The sequence below is a fragment of the Octopus sinensis genome, linkage group LG1 (assembly GCF_006345805.1).
Source record: "Octopus sinensis linkage group LG1, ASM634580v1, whole genome shotgun sequence".
NCBI lineage: Eukaryota > Metazoa > Mollusca > Cephalopoda > Octopoda > Octopodidae > Octopus > Octopus sinensis.
The window spans coordinates 49,489,134-49,495,995 of NC_042997.1; the positions used below are offsets into that span (position 1 = coordinate 49,489,134).

Here is a 6,862-nt window from a genome sequence, read left to right on the forward strand (position 1 = left end):
TCTTCAATCGGAAATGACGGAAATGCGCACTCGAGTTCTTTCCTTACCTCATAACAAGAGTGTTAAATATAAATTTGTGCGTGGGTGTGGGTATGAGAAAAAACTATATATATATATATTTCGTATCTGGATTTGGCTTGCAAGATTCTTTATGTGGGTTTGTGTGTTGAATCATTCATTATTGAAAAGGTTGCAAGACGCAACGAGAATTTTAGGAAAATAAAGAAAATAAGTGGAAATTTCATCGGTGTGTGTGTTAAATTATAAGGCACTAAAAGAGAATGACTCTCCCCAGACACAACAGTATATATATATAGAGAGAGGTTATGAGAGGTGATGGTGTCAGTGAGACCCAAAGGTGTCAGGCAATGCTGAATAAGTGCTATGGGTTGACCATAGTTAAGTTCCAGATTCGGTGATTATGCGAATAAGGGGTCAGTTTCCGCCAACTAAATCCTAAGGTCAGCGCAAGTTTATAAAAAAAAAAAGAAAAACAAACGACACACAATTATACATATATATATATATATATATATTATTTACATTTATGATGCAAAACATCCTGCAGACTACGACAATCAATAAAATAGATATAAAATTTTAGAATTGATGCTTTCTGTGAGGATTGGTACAAAATGATATATGACCCTGTAAACAAATAAATAAATAAATGCATCTATGCATTGCATGTACATACACATATCACGGACGATATAATCAGACATAAGGACAACATCTAGAGGTAGGGTTGAATGGGTAGGTACTGTATGTGCGCGCGTGTGTAAATGTTTATTATTCCGAGAAAACACATGTGTAAACGACTGTGAGTGTTTGTGTTGGTATTTTGCATTTACCGCATCAAACCATCCATCCATTGTAAGCTACACCAATGCTAGAACGAGACGACACTGCATAGTGCCAAAGATCCCAGCAATGCCATCACGCTTCAGGACCAGCTTCTGCAACTGCCTGGGTTTCAAGGGCTCACAGCTTTTTAATATTCTCCCAAAGAGTCTGAGTAGATGTAGATGTAGCGGTTTTTAAATCAAAGCTGGACATCTTCCTGTCAAGAGTCCCAGATGAAACTACCTCACGGCAAGAGGTGCAAATGAGAGTAGCTGTATCAAAATCCATTCTTCACCAAGTGCCACATATTAGACGAGGTTCGTCGCAATAACAGTGTAGCACAAAACGGCGATGCATCAGCATGGCCGCAGCTCTGAGCTGAAAACTAGAAAAAAAAATATATATACATATATATATGTATGTATATATAATATATATATATATATAATATAATATATATGATACATATATACTTATATACATATAGTATATATATTATATATATTATATATATATATATATATGTATATATATATACACACATATACATACATAATTCCATACATACAGATATATATGTGTGTATATATATATAATTATATACATTCCGCCACCACATACATACAAGTATAATACATATGTACATACGTACATACATACACGAATAACGGGAAATTGTGCCTTTGTTCTATGTCGAGTGTATGCGTTTTGCTTGTATATATATACATATGTGTGTATATTCACTTGGCAGTATAACAAAATACACGCATCTGTCTGTCTGCATGTCGGTCTCTCAATATATGTGTAGTGCATGTGTGTGTGTGTGTGTGTATATATATATATGTGTATATATATATATATATATATAAGTAGTTGAATGAATTATCTTAGTATGGATAATTCGGTTAACCGATACCTGGGTAGCAAATTCACGTCAGAAAAACACGGTTGAAGCTACATGCCAAGGGCAGAGATCACGTGCTTTCGTGTGGAAATTTGTGCGTTTTTTTAATACTAATAAATGAAAGAATGGAGTTGAGCGACGATTTAACAAAATTCCTTTATTCTCGACATATGTTTCGAAGGCTGCATATTCCTAATTTCGAAGGAATAAGGGGTGCATCATGCCGCCTTCTCATCAGGAAAAACAAGGAGCTTATGTCAGCATCAAGATGAACAAAAACTCTTAGATGACTGCCCACACGGAGTCCCAACTCCATTCTTTCATTGATATATATATTGTGCACGTTCGCGCACGCATACACGCATGCATGCACCACGCTCGTGGTTTGACCGACTAGATCTCCTGTACGTATCTGGGGCCGGCGCGTGTCTTTGGGTTCTCCCACGCGACTGTCGCCGCGGGACCACTTCTTCCTCTCCCCCCCTCCGCTGCAGTTTTTTTTTCTTTAACCCCCCCCCTTTTTGTACACACACGCACACACATACACACACCCACTCACACACACACATTGCATATATATATACATTACACTTACACACACTTCAAATTTACTTGCCATACACACAACTAGCACACTGGACACCTACACTACTCTACACAACACTGGCACTTTACATACGCCCCCACCCTTTCCCTCCTTCCCTTCTTCCTTCTTCCCTCCTTCCCTTCTTCCCTCCTTCCTCCCTTTTTTTACCACTGACCACTCACTCGAGACTTGCTATGTCATCTGTTCGCCTGCACGCACTAACCATATACCTATTTTTTGTTTTTTTATCTCGCCTCCACAGACACATACACACACGCACACGCACACACTCACACATACATACACACGCACACACATACCTCCCTGTTTCTGATCTGCCTTCTGACTTGCTAGGGTACCCCCACACACTCCTTTAATTCTACTACTGCCTGCACTAGCCACTGTCCACCATACACAACACATACACACACACGCACACACTCACACACACACCCTCGTTTTCTTCGTACACCTTTTTTACCATTCCCTCTTTGATTCAGCTCTCCTGTTTTTAAAAAACATTTTCCTCCTTTTTTTACTACTTCCGTCTTTTCAGTATGTGACCTCGTGAAGACTACTGCAATTTCTTTTTCCTCTGTCCTCCCGTCTCGGGATCTTTCTTTCTCCTATGTTTCCGACGAAGAGCTCCGCTCGAAACGTCATACCCTCCTTCTTCCATTTTCCTGAGCGCCTAATAATAATAATACTGTAATTGTTCCACGTGTTGTTGTTTTTTCTGTTTTCCCGTTTGGATTAACCTTATATATATATATATATATATATATTATAAATGAGGGGGAAAAATTTGATATTAATTTAATAATACCATCAATTTAACACCAAGTGGCTTAGCACATAAAACTAGGGAGATAATACAAGTTTATACATAAATTATAAGAGAGTTACCACTATATGGATAGCTCTAGTGCTAACAATAGCTCCGTTACTATATATTTATGTATATATAAACTTAGATAAACTTAGATATGTTTCGACCAAAGATTGGTCCAGGCCATGTCTAACTTAATAGCACCACCTGATATATATATCAGGTGATATATATATATGTATATATATACATATATATCAGGTGATATATATATATATATATATATATACACATTTTAACTTTAGTGTGGACACGTATGTGTGTGTTACTATCTACATGTGTACACGCATGTGTGTGTGACGTGCGTATAAACACACACGCAGTGCTTAGACATACACACACCACCTTAATATGTTTGTGTGTGTTGACATGTATATTCCTTACGTTGATATTCACTAAATACTTCTTTGTATCCGTACGTACTGCGTCCGTATAAGTATCATTCATTGGTCTCGGCCACAACTGTATAAATTCCAGGCTGACAACCGGAAACAGATGGAACACGGGATCCGGCAATCAAATACTAAATATATAAACAAAATTTCACCATTCAAAAGGTTATTTTCATATGCTTGTTTGTATGCCATTGTTTTATCGCTTCTTTCCTATTAATATTCACTCTTCACATTGTCGTCTACCCTCGACCTAGTTCATTGAATCTCTCAATTTTTCCTCTTTCCAGTTTATACATACATGCATGCATACATACATACAAGCAGGCTGACAGAGAATCAGGCAGACAAACGGAAATGCATATTTTATACACACGCATATATATATATATATATATATATATATATATATATATATATATATATATATATATATATATCTTTCTCCCTCCTTCTCTCTGTCTGTCTGTCTCCCAACTACAAAATTCCGGGTTAAGTCCCAGTGCATGCACCTTGGGCAAGTATCTTCAACTATAGCCTCAGGCAGACCAAAGCCTTGTGAGTCGATTTGGTAGACGGAAACTGATAGAAGCCCGTCGTGTATATATATATATATTATATATATATATATATATAATATATATATATATATATATATATATATATATATGTGTGTGTGTTGTGTGTGTGTGTGTTGTGTGTGTATTTATATATATATATTATATATATATATGTATGTATGTATGTATGTATGTATACATGTATGTATTTGTATATGTGTGTTTATCTCGTCACCATCACTTGACAACCGATGTTGGTGTGTTTATGTCCCCATAACTTCGTGGTTTCGCATAGAGATCAATAGAATAAGTACTAGGCTTACAATGAATAAGTCCTGAGGCCGATTTGTTCGACTAAAGGCAGTGCTCCAGCGTGGCCGCAGTCAAATGACTGAAACAAGTACAAAGGATAAAAAGATTAAAAGGAATATATATATATATATATATATATATATATATATATATATATATATATTATATATATATATAAATCAAAATAAGCAACAAGATATCAAGAAGTTATGCAGTACGACCGTTTCAAGCAACTCCAATTAAATGAACAAAGCAATCATTACATCAATTTAAACGCAGGGCTATCATCAGCTGCACAAATAAATATAATTTTGATCAGTCGGACACATTAATATAATTTTACGCAAATACTTTAACAGAGCAATAAGATGGAAGAAATCAATGTTGTCGCTATTGTAGCTACTGCCTTTCTTGGAAGTGTAGTATATTCTTAGCTACAATAGCGACAACGTGGATTTCTTCCATCTTCTTGCTCTGTTAAAGGACTGTGACAACTATACATATACGCGCGCACTACCAAGTATATTAAAAGTTTACAAGTCAATATTGTCCCCTGTTTTGGTGTTAGCAGTGCAACGTACTCATTTTTTAATTTTATCTCTACAGACTTTCTATAGAATTCAGACCTAGCACTGAAAGTTCCAGTCTTTTATAGACGATTACGTTTACGTTTATGTAAGCAATACGATCGAAGATGGAAAAAAAGGTAATTAGAGTATATACATATTTCAAGAGGTATTACTCTTTCATCAGTAACATATCCAATCCATTAACTATCTACGAACGCATTGCTTAACCTTCTTGGAACACCTGGGCCGACTGATCGGCCAAAGTGATACAAGCTGAAAAGACTTTGAGGTCGATCCATCGGACCGATGAAACAAACATTTTGAAGTGTAATAGCCAATCGGAGACTGTCTTTCAGTAGATATAATCGGAGATTGTCCTTCAGTAGATATAATATAAAAAAAACTATACAATATAGTTTTAGATACTTAGAAAGTAGTTTTAGGCGCTTAATCGTTTGTTTTCTACATGCATCCATCAATTTCAATCTTAATAGAAAAAAATGTATGGTCCTTTTGGCTACACATACCAAATCACCATGTGTCTCAAAAGAGTTAAATGCCCTTTAAGTTTGGCAGCATAGCACTTTGGATAGACCAATTTACTCATTAAACACATTCTTGGCAGCTGGTACGTAAATAGTAATCGCTGACAAGAACACAATATTTCATTTTGAAATCATAATATACGACCAGGTTTCGATATTGTGGTTGTAAAACGAAATATTGTGTCTTTGCTCAGCTGCCAGGAATGTGCTTTAGAAGTAAATTGGTCTATCCAATAGTCTTACATCGCTAAACCACTTCTCAGTCGAGAAGTATTTGCGATTCATTGAAAAGCGCTTCAGAAAATCTTTCAAGAGCTTCATTCATATAATCGGTTTGGAGAAATAAACACGTGTAATCATTATTTAGCAAGAAATTCAAAATTTTCGTAGTAATTATAGTGCCGAGAAAGTGCAAAAGATATCAGCTTTTTGGATACACATATCAGGCGGGTATAAATTAATGTAGAAGTTTTGCGTCTGTAAATATGTGTGGTAGAGTAGGATTTAAATATTGGTGTATATAGTGTTGCTTTACATTCCCTTGTTTTATTATAAATGCGTAATGAATATTGCCATAATGAGCGTAGTTTTGTACTATTTATTGTATTTACAGTAAAAAAGTTCTTTTCTACTCTAGGCCTGAAACTTTTGGGGAAGGGGATAGTCGATTAGATCGACTCCAGTATGCAACTGGTACTTAAATTATCGACCCCGAAAGAATGAAAGGCAAAGTCGACTTCGGAGGTATTTGAACTCAGAACGTAAAAACAGACGAAATACCTATTTCTTCACTACCCACAAGGGGCTAAACACAGAGGGGACAAACAAGGACAGACAAACGGATTAAGTCGATAATATCGACCCCAGTGCGTAACTGGTACTTATTTAATCGACTCCGAAAGGATGAAAGGCAAAATCGACCTCGGCGGAATTTGAACTCAGAACGTAGCGGGAGACGAAATACCTATTTCTTTACTACCCACAAGGGCTAAACACAGAGAGGACAAACAAGGACAGACGAACGGATTAAGTCGATTATATCGACCCCAGTGCGTAACTGGTACTTATTTAATCGACCCCGAAAGGATGAAAGGCAAAGTCGACCTCGGCGGAATTTGAACTCAGAACGTAAAGGCAGACGAAATACTGCTAAGCTTTTCGCCCGGCGTGCTAACGTTTCTGCCAGTTCGCCGCCTTGTTTACAGTAAAAAATTAAAATTATAGAAAGTGTCAACGGCCACCAGCTGGCTACAACAAGA

General features: G+C 36.5%; 1 long non-coding RNA gene across 1 annotated transcript in view; it reads left to right on the plus strand.

Moving 5' to 3' along the window:
* Positions 1 to 606: 606 nt before the first annotated feature.
* Positions 607 to 6,862, plus strand: part of LOC118766243 — a 24,816-nt gene continuing 18,560 nt past the window's right edge. Inside the window, exon 1 of the long non-coding RNA XR_005002150.1 lies at positions 607 to 618. This is a non-coding gene — a long non-coding RNA (uncharacterized LOC118766243). The remainder of the gene's footprint in view (positions 619 to 6,862) is intronic.